Below are 17,994 nucleotides of genomic sequence, written 5' to 3'. Positions count from 1 at the left end.
ATTATTACTCATGAATCCTACAGAGCACAAATATATCTCTAGAAATACTGTCATTTGTATTACATATGACCTTAAAGCATCTTCATAAATTATACCTTCAAAGCAAACTAGAGAGCACTGAAGTCTTTTGCTATGTTAGTCATCTTAGTTTCACTAGACCCATTGTCTTTTCTTTACATATGCAATGTGACTAAATTGGTTTTACTGATCTGGGTCCTTCAGATTCATCAACTTTATCTTAAAGTGTATAAGATATATGATCTTTAAATCTGTAATGGTATCTTTCTGCTCTGTGGGTTTCATTGGTTCAAACTTATCTTCCAATTATGTCTTCCTGAGATGTATTCTAGCTATGATGGGGGCTTCTAGGCTGTGGTTTGTTTCTGGTACTGTATCTATTAAGTAAGCAAACCAGAAAAACAACAAAAATTATGCTTTGGCTTCATATACATTAGACCATTTAACATGAAACCTGTCCATTTTCAGAGATTTGGGCAACAAATATAGTCACTTAATTATTAAATTAGTTAGCTTATCCTAAACAATTGTCAGTAGCCCACCATGGTAATAAGAAAGTTCTTTCTCAAAATAATTACCATTTGATTTCCAATTGCTTATAAAACGAGCACTGTTTTCTACCCCAAATTTCCATGAAATCTTTTAATAAATATTCTTGTTTCATATTAGGAGTTTAAATGAATAAGGCATTATTCACATAAAAGAAATAAGTACTTTGATCTACTACATTATTTTCAAAAGGAAAGTAGAACCACAATGTATGATGATATCCTGAACATGATCTGGGACACAAAAAAATCAGTATTATCTGTGAAACCCTGAGCAAAATTTCTCTCCTTTGCGGACAGAAAGCAACAATGTCATTCAGCTATTTACATATGGCCCGGATACTAATGAGGAACTGTTTCCTGCTTTCTGTGAAGGAAAAGTGAACTATGAATAAATATCACTGGGGTCATTATCACCTGCACACACAGGTAACTGGTGGCTTGCAACAAAAGAGTGTCAGAAACAAAATGGATCTGTAGCAGGAAAATCTGTCTTAAGGCATGATTGGGGGTAAAAGACTAACTGTGGATAAATATTTGTGGTGCCTGGCAAAGCTCTCCAAGTTCCAAGATGACGAAAGACCTTTCACACATATATGGAACTTCCCATGAGAGTTCTAGAGCCTTTCAACCTCAGAATATATCTGGCCTATCCTCTTTTCAAAAGGTAAACTGACAGGATCTTGGAGAAATGGGAGTTGAACCTACTCTTAGAGATCTTCAGAGAAGAGGAATTTCAGCTTCCTGGCTTAACTATGTTGCTTCTATCTAGTTTATTTTACATGGCACACTTATCATGCTTAAAAATCAGCCCAAGTCCACCTGTTATTTTTTTTTAGCAGCATTCACTCATTTATTCAATAATTATATACTGAGCACCTCTTATAGTCCAGGCACAACTTTACTAGCTGGGATTCAAGAGAGAACAAAAGAGACCATAATTCTTCCTCTTGTCGTCTTTATTATTCTAGCAATAAACTGTTCAATTCCCAGTAACATCCTTATTTCTTGTATGAAATTGGGTCAACTTCTTTGACCAAAGCTAGTTTTGTTAGAATTTAATTCCTTTAACAAAAAATTCAGCGACATGAAAACCAACATTAGTTTTGTACTCACAATTTGACAGCATTTGGGGCTGGTTCTTTTTTATTATTTGTCATTCTCATGTTTCCTAGAGGGGTACCCTGAACTGAAGAACAGTTTCCCTCCATCCTGGAAGGATACCAGTTCAACCGCATACACATCCCTGAGGGACACAGGCGGAATGTGAAGAAAGAGGGGGCCTAGCCAGCCAAATGGCCCATTCAACATTGGGGAAAAATGGAATTGCCCTTACATCAAGTTTCCTAGGGAGGATATAGGGAAAGCTTGTACAGAATTACTACTCCAGCTAATCTGTAGCTCTTGCTACTACTACCATTGTCCTTTGACCTCACGTACATTAGAATACTTGGTCCTCACAGCAACTCCATGAGGAACAGATGAGAAAACAGGCTGGCAAAGGTAAGTGACTTGTCTACAATTAACAGCTCTGACAAATGGCGGTGCTGAAATTCAAACTTATTTCAGGGGTCCGTCTCATGAAAAACCTATGATGTTAGTTATCTAATAAAACCATAGAAAGGGAGGAAAACCTAGGCAGAACACTCTATGACATAAATCACAGCAAGAACCTTTCTGACCCACCTCCTAGACAAATGGAAATAAAAACAAAAATAAACAAATGAGACCTAATGAAACTTAAAAGCTTTTGCACAGCAAAGGAAACCATAAACAAGATGAAAAGACAACCCTCAGAATGGGAGAAAATATTTGCAAATATTTGAAGCAACTGACAAAGGATTAATCTCCAAAGTTTACAAGCAGCTCATGCAGCTCAATATCAAAAAAACAACCCCATCCAAAAATGAGAAGACCTAAATAGACATTTCTCCAAAGAAGATATACAGATTGCCAACAAACACATGAAAGGATGCTCAACATCACTAATCATTAGAGAAATGCATATCAAAACTACAATGACGTATCACCTCACACCAGTCAGAGGGGCCATCATCAAAAAATCTAGAACCAAGAAATGCTGGAGAGGGTGTGGAGAAAAGGGAATCTTCTTGCACTGTTGGTGGGAATGTAAATTGGTACAGCCACTATGGAGAACAGTATGGAGATTCCTTAAAAAACTAAAAGTAGAACTACCATATGGCCCAGCAATCCCACTACTGGGCATATACCCTGAGAAAACCATAATTCAAAAAGAGTCATGTACCACAATGTTCATTGCAGCTCTATTTACAATAGCCAGGACATGGAAGTGACCTAAGTGTCCATCGACAGATGAGTGGATAAAGAAGATGTGGCACATATATACAATGGAATATTACTCAGCCATAAAAAGAAACGAAATTGAGTTATTTGTAGTGAGGTGGATGGACCTAGAGTCTGTCATACAGAGTGAAGTAAGTCAGAAAGAGAAAAACAAATACCATATGCTAACACATATATATGGAGTCTAAAAAAAAAAAAAAAAGGTTCTGAAGAACCTAGGAGCAGGACAGGAATAAAGACACAGACGTAGAGAATGGACTTGAGGACCCAGGGAGGGAGAAGGGTAAGCTGGGTGAAGTGAGAGCGTGGCATGGACATATATACACTATCAAATGTCAAATAGAGAGCTGGTGGGAAGCAGCCGCATAGCACAGGGAGATCAGCTCAGTGCTTTGTGACCACCTAGAGGGGTGGGGAAGGGAGGGTGGGAGGGAGACGCAAGAGGGAGGAGATATGGGGATATATGTGTACGTATAGCTGATTCACTTTGTTATAGAGCAGAAACTAGCACACCACTGTGAAGCAATTATACTCCAATAAAGTTGTTAAAAAAATCATAGAAACGAATTAAACTTTAACCATCATTATTTCATCCTATAGAATGACATAACCCAAGAGAAAAAGATAGAGGTGTTGAATATCACTCATGCATTTTCAGTTCCTTGTGTGAATCTTAGCTACTGTAATAAAAGCATTGTTTTGAGCATTGTTTTATATGCATCCTCATATAAGACCACACATGCCTGTATCGATTAAAATTTAAAAGAAACAAATATTAACTGCAGATATCTAGTTCACTTACCTTGAACAAAGTAGCTTCAGGTGCTTCCACTTTTGAAGCTGGATAAATATCAGACAGGAACGAAGTTCACTTTAGTTTGGTCCAGGAAGAAAAAAGACTCACAGCTCTGAGAATAAAGAAAGAATCAGACCTTGTCAGGGCATTTGGTTCTAATTAACTAGTGACAAAATGGTTCTACACTGCAACTATGTAAAAGTGGCTGAGTTATTTGAGCTAGGAAAGGTCAAAAACAATGATTATGATCAAGATGTTATTATTGCATATACTTTTGATTATTGGGAGTGAATCTTCCTCTCTTTTCCTCATTAAAATTTTATGGTTTATCAATTTAAAGTTAAGTGAACAAGATAATTTAACATTATTTTGATAATGGAGCATATTACTTGTAAAACATAAATCCCTGGAGGCTTTCTCAATTCCCCTTCTTCTATCCCCACAAAGCTGCCTCTGTCTAGTATTGAGCCATGGCTTTGCTCAAGAAAGCAAAACAAAACACAAATTATCTAGTGGTAGCAATCTGAATGAAGACCTGGCCCAGAGGACAAAAAATGTGATTTAACATAAAATAGGATGTCATGATCTAAACTACTCATTTGGCATTTACCATAAATCCCTGAGTACCATTAGTTGTCTTTTCAGATAAATTCAATAAAAATTTATTGACTATTTTCCATGTACAAGCGCTTTGCTAGATATTAAGAAAAAGGAGGTGAATAGAAGACCAGGCTCTCTTCTCTGCAATCTATCTTGGAAGAAAGGAATATATGCAAACAATCCTGAATAATTTCAGGGATAGAGAGAAAAAATAGCATACTTTTGAAGAGTAATGCTAAGTTGAGATGATTCTATTTTATTCTTTCTGATCTATTGTAAACCCTTGGAAACCAGAAATTTGTATTTTTCAGAATCTTTGCACATGTGAGCATTTTAATCAGTAGTCCTTTTTAGTGAAGGACAGAAATTGTGTATGTTCTAAGGTACACGTGTAGCCTGATATCAGCTTCAGACACAGTTGGATCAGGCTTTTTTGTTTCTTTGCTACGCGGGCCTCTCACTGTTGTGGCCTCTCCCGTTGCGGAGCACAGGCTCCGGACGCACGGGCTCAGCGGCCATGGCTCACGGGCCCAGCCGCTCCGCGGCATGTGGAATCCTCCCAGACCGGGGCACGAACCCATGTCCCCTGCATCGGCAGGCAGACTCTCAACCACTGCGCCACCAGGGAAGCCCGGATCAGGCTTTTTAAAGGGACATAAGAATTTCTTTCTCCATTCCTTGGGTCTGGTTTTCTCTATATTGGCTTCCTTCTTCAAAGATCCTCTAATAGTGGGATTAAAGATAGCCCCAGAAATACTGCACCTGGTTAGTAACCCTGGGAGAAAGACAGCTTCTCTTCCCAACAGTTTTAGTCCAAAGTCATGGAATTCATTCCTAATGGACTGTTTCATGTCGTGTGCCCATCACCACACAATTCACTGGGGCCAGAGAAATGGACTACACTGATTGGCCAGTCTGAGTCATGTGCCCACTGCTGGAGCTCTGCTGCTTCCAAAGCACATGACTGAGAGATGTAGGGAGAGACGCCCCAAAGGGAAACCTAAATGTAGTTACCATAGGAAAGGCAATGTCTCCTGGGCAAGATAAATATCATGTGCCACCACAAAAAGAACTCAGCAAATATTTGTTAATTGATGTATTGATTAGTAAGTCTGGGATAAGTGAAATGATGACAAATACAATGTGTGAAGGGAAACACAGCCAAGATCAATTGTGAAATGGAGCTACAGAGGTGGGCAGTATCCTACGAGGCCTCTTGGAAACAAATCAACAAAAAGGAGCTGACCTTGACTGTTTGCACTGTTTGAGAAGAATTAACTGAGTCTATAATCAGTAAACAATCCTGAGGGCTTGGTAAGGTGAGTTCTGCCTTCTGTGATATGAAAATTGTGTCATAGGTATCAGAAGGTGAACATGGCTAACTGTCTGTGATTGCCACAAAACAAGAAAAATAAAATGAAATAGAAATCTTAAATCAGTCCTTGAATCACAACAGATACAATTATGAAAACCAGACTATATATTAATCAGATTTTCATGTATTACTTTAAAAGACTTCCCTAAAAAGCCATGAGGAAAAGGGACCTCTTATTTGAACTATGGAATGATCTGAATTGGCAACAATATACCAGTGCTTCAAAAGAAAGTCAATTAGTCCTATAAAAACAGTGTCTAGGGCTTCCCTGGTGGCGCAGTGGTTGGGAGTCCGCCTGCCGGTGCAGGGGACACGGGTTCGTGTCCCGGTCCGGGAAGATCCCACATGCCGCGGAGCGGCTGGGCCCGTGAGCCATGGCCGCTGAGCTTGCGCGTCCGGAGCCTGTGCTCCGCAACGGGAGAGGCCACAACAGTGAGAGGCCCGCATACTGCAAAAAAAAAAAAAAGAAAAAGAAAGAAAACAGTGTCTATAAAATATGTGTAACCTTTGATAATTCATTATATTTGCAAGGCAGAGGAACCTTTAAAAATGCATCATTTTTTTCCTAAATGACTTAATTTTCATTATTATACTACTTTAAACAAATTTTAATGAATGCATTAAAAGCTTTGAGTAGTTCTTACTTTAACCAACCAGCAACTAGAACAAGTTTCAAGAAGACTTCAAGTCCAGCCACATGCCTCCAAGAAAAGCTACACCTATAGTATCACAGACATATGGCCTCATGTGTCCATCTTGGCATGTCAGAATTCATGTCACTTGCCCAACTCCTTGCAAAAGTCCGTTTTTACATGGTAATGATTCATTTAAGATCATTAGAAAGCCATAAGTTTTCACTTATTCATTCAGAAGCAATTTTTAGTTCCTACAAGCACTGTGCTAGGAAATAGGATACAAAAATGAATATGTCTCTTGCTCCTAAGGAACTCACAGACTGAAGACACCCGGGGGAGCCAAAATTTTCCATACAATCTCATGAGCATGGGGACAGGGGGACATGCAAGGTAAGAGGGGCTACAAACCTTATCTCTACCTGATCACACTATTTTAAAAGTTGGCCATTCCGAACTAATTCGGAGTACGTTATCTCCAAAAGTTTATATGTTCCTAATTTCTCCATCATTTCCACTCTTAGGCATTCCCTAATTGTACCAAAGGTAGAGTGTGTTTTATATGAAAAATAACTGCTACAGGGCAATCATTGACAGCGATGTACTAATATAATACCCGACCAGAGAAAGCACGCTTTGCCATGATAAATTGTTCAAACTATGAGGAGCAGTAGGGCTGAAATGAATCTAGTTGTGAACAAAAAAAAAGATTGAATGGAAACAGTTTGTATAAAAGGATACACTTGATATTTGCACTCTAGACATACAGATTAAGAGGCTGTCTATCAAGGTAAATCAATTTGCAATTTGAGACTGATTTTCTCCACCCTCAAGAAATGATTTGCAGGTATTTGTGGCTTTTCGTTTTGGTTTGACTATTATTTCATATTTTACTTGTAATTCTTCTTATGGAACACTAAGAACATTTATTTGTTCTTCGGTCAGGTTTATTGAGGTATAATTTACAGCCAGTAAAATTCACCCTTTCTAGCGTACAGTTCTAAGAGTTTTGACAAATGGATATAGTCTTACAACCTCCACCATAATGAAGATAGAGAATAGTTCCAGCATCCTGAAAATTTTTCCCTGCCCCTTGGAAGTCAACCTGTAGCCCCCTGACAATCACTAATAAGTTTTCTGTCCCCATAGTTTTACTTTGTCCAGAAAGTCATATAAATGTAATCAACAAGTATGTAACATTTTGAGTTTGGCTTCTTTCACTTAGCACAAGGTAAGTGAGATTATCCGTGTTGTGTGTGTCAGGAAATGTGGACTGGCATATTGTCCTTTAGAGTTTCCCTTATTTTTCCAAAGCCAAAGTCAATATGCAAAACCTGGATCTCTTGCCATTTAGTTTGTCCATGGTTAGGAAGAAACCGAGTTTTTACTATGGCTGTTTGTTTTCAGCAGAGCAGGGAAAGAAGAAACACTCTCAGGGAATAATCATAATCTGTGGTTATTATAGGCACTAAGTCATATGTTTGTAAGACCCAAACTTTTGTTAGTCAAATGACTGGGCACTAAAATTAATTCGGAGACTCAAGGCAGAGTTTAAGTGTGGTTTTCCTTATCTTTTCATTATTGCAATAGCAACGGAATACATATTTGTGACTTAATGGTACAACACATTAGTTTTCTTATCTGACCCACCTTTAACAAAATGGAATTACTGTTGGGCTTCCCTGGTGGCACAGTGGTTGAGAGTCCGCCTGCTGATGCAGGAGACACGGGTTTGTGCCCCGGTCCGGGAAGATCCCACATGCCGCGGAGCGGCTGGGCCCGTGAGCAATGGCCGCTGAGCCTGCACGTCCGGAGCCTGTGCTCCGCAACGGGAGAGGCCACAACAGTGAGAGGCCCACGTACCGCAAAAAAAAAAAAAAAAAAAAAAAAAAAAAAAGGAATTACTGTAGCGGCAAAGGAATCAAGAAGGTAAATCTCTTACCAGGAGTAGGAGAGAACGGATAGAGGCCCCTGTGACCTAAACCTTAGTCATTCGAGTGCCACCTTCATAATTGTGCCTCTACCCACACGTTACCCATATCATTATTTATTTAACAATTATATGGGTCACAGTTTTACTTAGATAAATTTATTTTCAACAGGACATTCTTATTCCTTACTCTTTCAAATGGAAATCCCTTGCCATAAATAAAACTATGAAAAATATCCAACAGTATAAAACTCTACCTATATGAGTCAATGTACCTCCCCAAATCATCCTGAGTTCTTGAGTATCACTGGTGGAGCCCATGTACACACCCACACATGCTTTTGGAAACACAGCAACGAGAGTAGCTGTCCCATGCTTTAAATGCTTTCTCCTTGACCATGTAGTCTGTGCACACCAAGGCAAAGAGTCTGCTCAGAGATAAAGCATTAAAACCTGTTTAAAATAACAAAGTACGATATGTCTTTCTACCTATGTCAGGCATTGGAAGCCTGCAACTTATTTGCCAAACAGGTTACCAGGGCTGATTTTTATGGAAAGACGGACCAGATGCACCTTCTTCCTCATCTCTTCAAAGTGGCCCTTCTGAGCAAGGCCAAGGCCAGTGTGATTCAGCAACACCCACGTTTGTTAGGGTATCTCCTTACCCTAGACTAAAAAATGGAACAGAACCTTGGCCCCAAAAGACTTAAAGAATTTATTCACCAATTCATATCTTTATGCTAGTATAATCATGTATTTGATGGTTGCTATAGAAATCTATGTAGACAATCATCACATTTTTAAAGGAAATACATTACTGAAATTTCTTCTGACCCGTGGTCACTATGCTCTTTGACAAGACAGTTGACCTTCACGATGTTAATCATCTCATCTGTTTGAAAGGGACTAAAATGTTTGCTCTGCTTCCTGTTTAATAAAGCTATCAAGAGGATTAATGAGAGAAAACCTCTAGAATACTCCAAGCTCTTTCCAAAAAGGCAGCAGTAAAACAGCAGGTGCCTCTTGTGAACATACACTTGTCTTCTTCATGGAAACTCATCCTGAAGGACATCGGGCTTCCAGCTTATATTTAATTGGCTGATTATGTTGACACTCTTGAGCTCCTTGCCAAGTTACAGGGAAGAGTTTTCTTGGAAACCAGAGTTCCCCAACTTTCTCCAGCTATGCAGTTTAATTACATCTAGCAAAATGACAACAGAGCTCATAATTAGCCTGGAGATTAATTACTGCTGAATCAGTCCAAACACCACAGCTACCAAATTCAACACAGGTGCTTAGACGAAGAGAAAAGAGTTTTCTCAATACCCAACAGAAGGTGCATATGGAAGATGTGCTTTATGACTCTCTTCCCATGAGCTTAAACATACAACCTGTGCAAAATGCCTTGTGTCTTTACAGCCAGGATGCCCCTAAGTATTTTAAAAAGAACCAGACTCAAAAACATTTCAAATACTGATATCACATATCTTGAAATGTGCAGTGACTGGGGCATACTTTCTTTCTATGCAAATTTCTTCAACCTAGAGCTCCCTTTCCCCTTCTCCTTTTATTGAGGAGTCTAAAAAGCCTACATAATTCATCTACTGTTTCTAAACTATGAATGAAAGAGTGATATAGAGAAAATTATAAAGCAAGCGAAAAATCACGCTGTACCTTGTGTTCATCCTGTGACCTCTAAGAGTGACTATAAGCCTGTAGGGTGGGTACCACACTCCCAGAGAGTTATGAATGCATTGTCAGATCAAAGGCTTGAAAGCCAACAACCGCCCAAGGGAACCCCCTATTTTCTCTCTGAGAATCACCAAAAGAGGAAAGAAGCTATATTAGGTAGGTAGAAAAAGGAAGGAGTTGATCCCATTTAACAGATGTTATCCGTTTCTTACCCCCTCTATGTACAGGTCACTTAAGGTATGTTTAAATATATGCACACCTAGAATCCAACAAAGACAAATTCAATCCCCAAGTGATTCTAACGTGCAGCCAGAGTTGAGAACAGCTGGTCTGGAGTAACCAAAAGGTCGGCCAGATGGTATAATTGCATGAGACTCAGGGAATGGACAGAACCAGGTAAAGGAGAAGGAAGGAGGCGGCCAGAAAGAATGAAGTGACAGATCAGCACTCCAGAAGCTCATGTTCCAAAGAAGCTAAAGGTGTGGGGCGACAGACGAACCCTCAATTCTTAAACCGTGTAAGAAACAAGTACACCGTCCCCTAACTAGAGGCTGATGAGATTGTGTTGAAGAAGCACTTTTAATGGATTTGTAGGATGCGTCTGTTTGCTGGTTTGATTTTCTGTTGGCTTGTTTGTTTGTGTGTTTAGAGGAGTTAGGGGTTTTGCTGCAAATTTTTAAAAGTCATCCTAATATTGACTAAAAAGAAAAACCGTGTTCATACAACCCAAAGGGAAATCCATGGAAAGGAAGGAGGAAATTGACATCTAGGGAAGGCCTTGTGGAAAGATCCAAATAAGGGAAATGTATACAAAGGCACAGCCCTGATGCTTGTACCTTGCTTACACCAGGACTGAGGGGAGCCGCTGCAAAGCCATTTGCTTGCACAAGGCTGGAGGAGAGATTACATGGCTGCCAGGAGAGGAATGTTGTCAGAGCGAGTTCGGAACCAGCTCAGCCATGCTCTCCAGTGCTGGGAGGCCCGACCACTGTGCACGCAGCCGCACCACCATCTGTGCAGGGCTGCTTCTCAGTGCTGGGCCAAAGCCGAGCTACACCCCCGCCCCCGCCCCACGAGAGGAGGAGCAGGCAACGTTCTAGAACACAGCTCTGTCCACTGGAGGGCAGGCGTATGAGAGCCACGAGGCGATCTCCTGGGACAGCCTCTGTGTGGGGGCACACGTGTCCACGTCCACACATGGTAGGAAATGGCTCTCAGAGAGATGTGTCCCCTTCACTCTCAGTTCTTGAGGTGGCATTGCTCAGGTTGGCTTGGTGCACCTGTGATTTGAAATCCTAAGACACGTGTTCAAGACTCAAGTCTACATCTCACTTCCTGGATGACCACTGGCAAATCATTTCTGTGAGCCTTAGTGTCACCATTTTGTAAGTGGAGGTAACAGAATTTTAGAGTTCATCTAGTCTAAGCATATCATTTTACAATTGAAACTGAGAACCAGAGAATCTGAAGTGAATGCCCACCTTCAGCCAGCTAATGGATGGCTAAGCAGAATTCACACTCAAATTTCCCAGCTTAAGTTCAGTTTTCTTCCCTAAGCACTGCAATCTTCTGCCTCAATACTTCCCCTGACTCATAGGATGGGTTTAAGAAAGGATGTTAGGCGGGTAAGAGCTTCTGATTCAAGATGACGGACTGAAGACACACATCACGTCCAATGCCTCCCGAAAAGCCCACGGAACTTATGGAAAAGATTTTTAAAAGAAGGAGAAAGGGGAAGAAGAGGATGAGAAGGGAGAAAAGGGTACCAGCAGTGAACTATGAACTGTGAACAAATCCTGGAAGATTGCGAGCACATTGGGATCCGATTGGTAGAGAAAATTTTTCAAAAATAAAAAACCAGTTTAAGTTAAAAAGGGTGCCTTCATCAATAAGAACATTATTAAATATATTATATTATAAATAGGATATATAATATTAAATTTAATATGAATGTATTAAATATATATTTATAAATAATATGTAATATTAAATATATTTTAATTCATATATATATAATAGACTACTACTATGCAGCCTTTGGAATTCACAGAAGTAGGGAAGATCTTTATATACTGACATGGAAAGATATTAATTATGTAATGTCAAATGAACGAAAATGTCAAAACGATACAAATACAATCCGATTTTACGTGTGCATGTCGTATGTTCCTATAGTAAAAATGGCAAATGCTTACAGTGCTTGTTATGTAAACAAGCTATAAGCACCATTTTGTACATAAGAAAGAGAAACATGAGAAACAGAGAGGTTAAGTAACTTGCCCAAAGTCACAAAGCTACAATTAAGTGGAGGGGCTGGGACAAATCAAGGCCATGTGGCTCCTGAGTTGATGTCTTTCCCAGCAACTCTCAGCCTGTCAGAACAGCATAGATAGCTCTGAAAGGATACACATCCTGGTATGAGTTAGGGAGGTGAGGAGTGAAGACTCCATTTTACTTTTACGCTTCCTATTGTTTAATAGTCTTCAATAAGAATGTATATTTTTTTCACTTTGTTTTAAAACTTATCATACCGGGGCTTCCCTGGTGGCGCAGTGGTTGAGAATCTGCCTGCTAATGCAGGGGACATGGGTTCGAGACCTGGTCTGGGAGGATCCCACATGCCGCGGAGCAACTAGGCCCGTGAGCCACAACTACTGAGCCTGCGCGTCTGGAGCCTGTGCTCCCCAACAGGAGAGGCCGTGATAGTGAGAGGCCCGTGCACCGTGATGAAGAGTAGCCCCCGCTTGCCACAACTAGAGAAAGCCCTCGCACAGAAACGAAGACCCAACACAGCAAAAATAAATCAATTAATTAATTTAAAATTTTGTTAAAAAAATTATGATACCATAAAATTGGCTCATTTTTGAGGTACACTTTTATAAATTATAGCACATGTATGGGTTCATGTAACCATCAGCACAGTCAGGATACAGAGCAGTTTCATTACACCCAAAAAAACTCCCCATTGCTCTCACTTTATAGTCACACACTCTCCTGGCCTCAAACCCCTAGCAACCACTGACCTACTCCCCATCACTATACGGATGACCCTTGAACAACATGGGTTTGAATGGCGCAGGTCCACTTATATAGGACTTTTGTTTCAATGGTAAATTCTACAGTACTACACGATCCAAGGTTGGTTGAATCTGCCAATGCAAAACCGTGGATGAGGAAGGCTAACTCTAAAGTCATATTCTGATTTTTGACTTGTGGGGGGTTGGCATTCCTAATTCCCATATTATTCAAGGGTCAACTGTAGTTCTGATTCCTTGAGAAAATCATGCTCTATGTAGTCTTTTGAGGTTAGCTTCTTTCACTCAGCATAGTGCCTTTGAGATTATCCAAGTTGTTATGTGCATCAAAAATTTGTTCTTTATACTGCTGAGTAGAATTCCATCACATGAATGCAGCAGTCTGTTTATTCACTTGCCCACTGAAGCCCACATTTAGGCTGTTTCTAGTTTAGGGTGACTATGAATAGAGCTACTCTAAGCATTTGTGTAGAGTTTTTATATCAACACGAATCTTCATCCCTCTTGGGCAAATACCTAGGAGTGTGCTTGCAGAGTCTTATGATAAGTATCTGTTTACCTTTATATGAAACTGTCAAGCCGTTTTCTAGTGTTGCTGTACAATTTTGCATTCTCACCAGCAATGGATGACAGTTCCTGTTGCTCTACATTCTCACCAGCATTTGGTATTTTTAATATTTTAATTTTAGCCATTCTCATAGGTGTGTAGTAAGAATATATCACTTAAATTGTTAAAAAAAAAGGAAAAGAACTGAACAACATTGGCAAGTATAAAACAAATAGGTTATCTCCTAAGCTGACGGTGGGAAGAAATACAAATAACTGTTTTGGAAAATTCCATTCATCCATTAAATATTTCTTGAGCACCCAATATATGTGTCTGCTGGTCTCCTCACAGGCATGTTTCAAAGCCTTAGGAATGTTCATGTACTTTATGAGTTTACTTTTCATTTTGTCATCCCTATTTTCTATTTACTTATAATACCCACAGTTTCTGTCACACAACACAAATGTAGTTTCAAAAAAGTAGAGTTAAAAAAGATAACATATTTAAATTAATTATTATTTATATTAATAATATGGTATTTGGGAAAACATCGTCCTCTACAGTTACACAAGATAAAAGGAAGTCCAGATAGAGTGTACTCAGCTATAGAACTTTACCTGTTTGTTCCACCCTGAATCTATCTATGTCTTGTCATCTATCAAAAGCACCGTAACAGGTAGAAGAGTTAGTTTATTCCCTACAAATGCCTTGCGAATGCTTGGCAATGAGAAATTAATTAGAGAAGATATAAGGGCCAATTGATTTTCTGGCCGCCAACTGTCCACTTTGCGGATTATTTATGGAAGCCAGAAGATAGAAAAAAGGCAAACACGTGTGCCTGGGCTGGAAGGCAGCAAGGGGCTGCCCAGGAATTCAATTACAGTAATCCCTGCTGGCTCAGGACTTCCTTGCATCTTTGCCATGTCCTCCTCACCAAACCTGGGCCACCTGGGCCAAGAGACTGAGTGTAATGCATTAGCGTCCCAAAGACCTCTTTCTCCTGGTTTTGTATAGATTGTCAACATCTTCAGTAGTACAGAGAGAGATGTGAGAAAGTCCATTTTGAAAATAAAAATTCATATTACGAAAAGGCTGACCGGGCTTCCCTAGTGGCACAGTCTGCCTGCCGATGCAGGGGACACTGGTTCGTGCCCCGGTCCGGGAAGATCCCACATGCCACGGAGCGGCTAGGCCCGTGAGCCATGGTCGCTGAGCCTGTGCGTCCGGAGCCTGTGCTCTGCAACGGGAGAGGCCACAAGAGTGAGAGGCCCGCATACCGCAAAAAAAAAAAAAAAAAAAAAAAAGGCTGACCAACATGGCCCCAGACCGAAGGAAAAAAATCAAGAAAAGAAATTATTCTCAGAAATTACATTTACCCAAGTAAAGTATATTCAGGAAAAGACCTGCATGTCTCCCCAGGGTAGTCTCGTGTTGGTCCCTGACCCCAATTCTCCTAAACCAGGGGAAATTTAACTAATCGGTTAGAAATGCTTTTCATAATTCCTTTGTGTAGGGTCCTAATCACAGAGGCCTAGAATTTTAAGTTGGTTGAATATGTGATTTTATATTTTAGTTCAGATTTCATAGATGGGACACAGAGGCTTCGAGAAGGGGGCTGACAGCAACGTCAGAGCAGAACCACGACCAGAAGGAAAAGTTGTCAGATATCCGGTCTATAACATGGGTCAAACTTATTTACTTTCCATCACTGTCCTGCCTCTTCAAGGAGAGCTATTCACATGCATTGCTTTTGGAGATTCTTGCCATCACCTATGACAACTGGTGTTTATAATGACATTTCCTTGCAGAAATGCCCCTCAAGAAAGCAGAAGGAGCAGGAAGAGGAAAATCTTCCAAATGCACGTGAAAAACTACTGCAAAGTAGTTGAGAAAAACATTTTTTCACTCAAGTAGGTTTTAAGCACAAATAGCTCATTCTTAATGAGATCCAGCTGATCCTAAACATTTTACAATTTCACTACATCATTTTCCAGCATTCCTGTCACATGGATCAAGATGCATAATACAGCTACAAATTAAGTTCAATTCCTCAGTCAATTTTTAAAGGAGTGAAATTCAGCCACAATACTTCAGCTATCACTATTTATCCAAGAACTACTGGTATGGACTTGGCCTTCCATGTACTTTCTATGAGTATGGATAGAAAGGACCCAAGAAAATGAAAGAGATTTCTGGAAGCAAAGGTAATTAATGGATTTTCCATTTCCAGGGAGTTCATTCCTTGGGTATATAAGAATACATTTAAGTTATGACTACTCAAAATCCTATCTGATTTTTATGTTATTATCCATATTTAAGGTCTGGAGCATCTAAAAATAGTATGTCTAACTGAGGTGATCTGTCCTAGCAGAGTGATTGCCAGTGCTGGTTAAATCCTCCTGGTTCAGCTGCCTCTCCTTAAGTATCTGAATGGATACTTTTATTTCAAGACTTTATAATAATCACAACTAATAATTATTAAGCCCTAACTAGATGTCAGGTGCTCTTTTAAGCAAATAACATGTACTAATTCATTTAACTCTCAAACAAACCTCTGAGGTGAGTACTACTGTTATCCCCATTTTAAAGCTGAAGAAACAGGCAAGTGAGGCTAAGATACAGGTGGTCAAAGTCACACGGCATATAAAAGCTGGGAAATGAACCCACGCTTGTGAAGAAACAAAACCTATTTACGAACAAATTATGTAGAGTTTATTCAAGAGTTAATTTAAGTGCACATGGGAATAGATAAGGATATGCAGTAAATTACTAAGAATTAACGTGGATGACCATGGTCTGGGTTTATTGTTAACTCCACCTCACTACAAAAGCTATGAGCAAAAATTGATTAGAAGCAGATCTTTATCCTGGACCACACCCCTGTCTTGCTGCCTGGTACTGAGTGTCCCTTCTGCTTCCAGTAGCTCCACGTCTCACACTCAGCCTTGCTGCCCTTGTTTGGATCATTCGGTGCCTTTTTTCATAGCAAGTAAATATACTGCAAAGAGTTTTAACTCCTTTCTACTACTGCACCATTTCAGTCCTTAAATCAGAGAGCTTTCTTGCCTTAACTCTAAAAATTTCTTGTCCATGACACAAATGAACATATCTACGAAACAGAGACTCACAGACAGAGAACAGACTTGTGGTTGCCAAAGGGGAGTGGAGGTAGGGGAGGGAAGTATTGAGAGTTTAGGATTAGCAGGTACAAACTAGTATATACAGAATGGATAAACAACAAGGTCCTACTGTATAGCACAGGGAACTATATTCTATATCCTGTGATAGGGACTTCCCCGGTGGCACAGTGGTTAAGAATCCGCCTGGGGGATTCAATGCAGGGGACATGGGTTCGAGCCCTGGTCCAGGAAGATCCCACATGCCGCGGGGCAACTAAGCCCGTGCACCACAACTTCTGAGCCTGTGCTCTAGAGCCCGCGAGCCAGAACTACTGAGCCTGTGTGCCTAGAGCCTGTGCTCCGCAACAAGCCACCACAATGAGAAGCCCATGCACCGCAACAAAGAGTAGCCCCTGCTCACCACAACTAGAGAAAGCCCGCACACAGCAACGAAGACTCAATGCAGCCAAAAATTAAAAAAAAACTAAATAAAATAAAATTTATTTAAAAAAATCCTGTGATAAACCATAATGGAAAAGAATAGATATATGTATAACTGAGTCACTGCTGTACAGCAGAAATTAACACAACATTGTAAGTCAACTACACTTAAATAAAATTTTAAAAATTAAAGATTTCCTGTGAATTTCTATTTCTCTAGCTATTTGTTGCTATCTTCACCAGCACTGAATGTGTAATTCCTTCCACTGGCATGCCCTCTGCAAATGCCTTCTGAGAAGCTGTGGATATCCTCTGAATTGTATAGGTCTCCCTGGCTTTGATAGCACTTAGATGGGCATCTATAGGGCTGCCCATAGATCAAGAGTTTTTTAAACTGGAAAGTTCATATGAATCACCTGCAGATCACATTAAAAGGCAGACTCTGACTCAGTATTCTGGGGTAAGGCCTGAGATTCTGCATTTCTAACAGGTGATTTCTTCCAGGTGACATTTATGCTGCTTCAAAGACCACACTACAAGCAAGGACCTCACAGACTTTTCTCTTCTTTATCAGTTTCTTTTATCCCACTATTACTGCCCCAGTATCCTTCTTCCATCTCCTGCTTTAGCCGCAACAGCTGGGTTATAGTATTTTCACATGCAACAGATGTTGTCTCATCAGAGTTTTTTTTTTCCTGTTTCTATGGTCACCAACATGTATGTTTCTCTGTTCCCCTAAGAATATAATTGACCAAATAATCTAGAAATTTTCTCAAGGTAGTAATTCAGGGCAACTGAGTGAGGGAAAACATCACCAGTATTACCCTTAGAAATACTTAATGCATAAATGGATAGGCTTTGAAGTTACCCTCTTCTTAGCTCATATTTATTCTCTTCTAGCAGCTGAAAGTCTAACTTAGGAGGAAATGGAAAAGA

At 40.0% G+C, this 17,994-nt stretch overlaps 1 long non-coding RNA gene across 1 annotated transcript in view; it reads right to left on the bottom strand.

Moving 5' to 3' along the window:
* Nucleotides 1-3,775: 3,775 nt before the first annotated feature.
* Nucleotides 3,776-17,994, bottom strand: part of LOC308611182 — a 138,364-nt gene continuing 124,145 nt past the window's right edge. Inside the window, exon 3 of the long non-coding RNA XR_014014783.1 lies at nt 3,776-3,799. This is a non-coding gene — a long non-coding RNA (uncharacterized lncRNA). The remainder of the gene's footprint in view (nt 3,800-17,994) is intronic.

Source organism: Mesoplodon bidens (assembly GCF_964165515.1).
Source record: "Mesoplodon bidens genome assembly, contig: HAP1_SCAFFOLD_429, whole genome shotgun sequence".
Classification (NCBI taxonomy): Eukaryota; Metazoa; Chordata; class Mammalia; order Artiodactyla; family Ziphiidae; genus Mesoplodon; species Mesoplodon bidens.
This window is presented reverse-complemented; position numbering and strand designations above follow the sequence as displayed.